Genomic DNA, 1,107 nt, shown 5'->3' on the forward strand with positions numbered 1-1,107 from the left:
TTCAGGTGCATTTTCTGATTGTTCCAAACTCGAAACTGTTTTGTTTAAAACGACAAAATTGGTGACTATTAAAAATCGAATGTTTCAAAATTGTAGCAATTTGGAAAATATCGAACTTCCATGTGGAATTACAAGTCTCGGAAACTACGCGTTCTCGTTTTGTTATAAATTGAGTGAAATAGTGATGAATGAAGAGTTGGAAGAAATTGGAGATTCAACTTTTATGGGGTGTAAAATGTTAAGTAATGTGGCGTTAAACCAAAAACTAAAGGAAATTAAAATATTTGCATTTAAAGACTGTCGTTGTTTGAGTTATCTCAATATCTCAAAAAGTGTGAAACTGGGTGCAGAGTGTTTTAAAGGATGTTTATTCCATTAAAATTTATATTTGGTATTTTTCTTGTTGTGTAATATTAGAAAAGACAATTATCGTTAACAAGTAGAGTTAGTGGGAAAATTCTGGCTCTTAAAGATTAACAGTTTTTTATTAAAAACAACTATTTATTATTAATTTTTATATTTATTATTATATAATAATTATCAAGCCTAACAAAGAAATAGATTAAAATTTCGAAACACCTCTGTTTGGAATAAAAACCATATTTATACCCAATACAATTATAAGTTGTGTAATCGACTTCGGTCAGTTTTAAACATTGTCTCTTTCAAGTGAAATTAATTCGATTCATGGGTGGATTGTATGAGTTCATGATTTTTAAACATTCACTACGTTTTGTGGTTAACTTGACGATGTTTTAAATTCAAATTTGTTGCTGTAAATTAAATGTCATATAAGATGCTGCATTTCATCGCACATTTAAGTTCTCGATTGTTGAATTGTGTTGTATCGATATGTATTTGACTAAATAATATCTTTGATAAATTTCAATTGTACTCTTTTTTATGTTTGCCAAATTTCTATTTTCAATTTCCAAAAAAACATTATGTTGTAATTGACTGTGTAAAGTGTTTGACACAAGCACTAAACAAAAAGTTGTTTTTGTATTCGAAACGTCAATTTTATTGAAATGAATTACAATTTTTCAACCATATAATTAGTTATAATTTTTATTATTTATTTCTTATTATTATTAATATTTTATTGTT

Source organism: Entamoeba invadens (genome assembly GCF_000330505.1).
Source record: "Entamoeba invadens IP1 unplaced genomic scaffold scaff_1105074725115, whole genome shotgun sequence".
NCBI classification, from domain to species: domain Eukaryota; phylum Evosea; order Mastigamoebida; family Endamoebidae; genus Entamoeba; species Entamoeba invadens.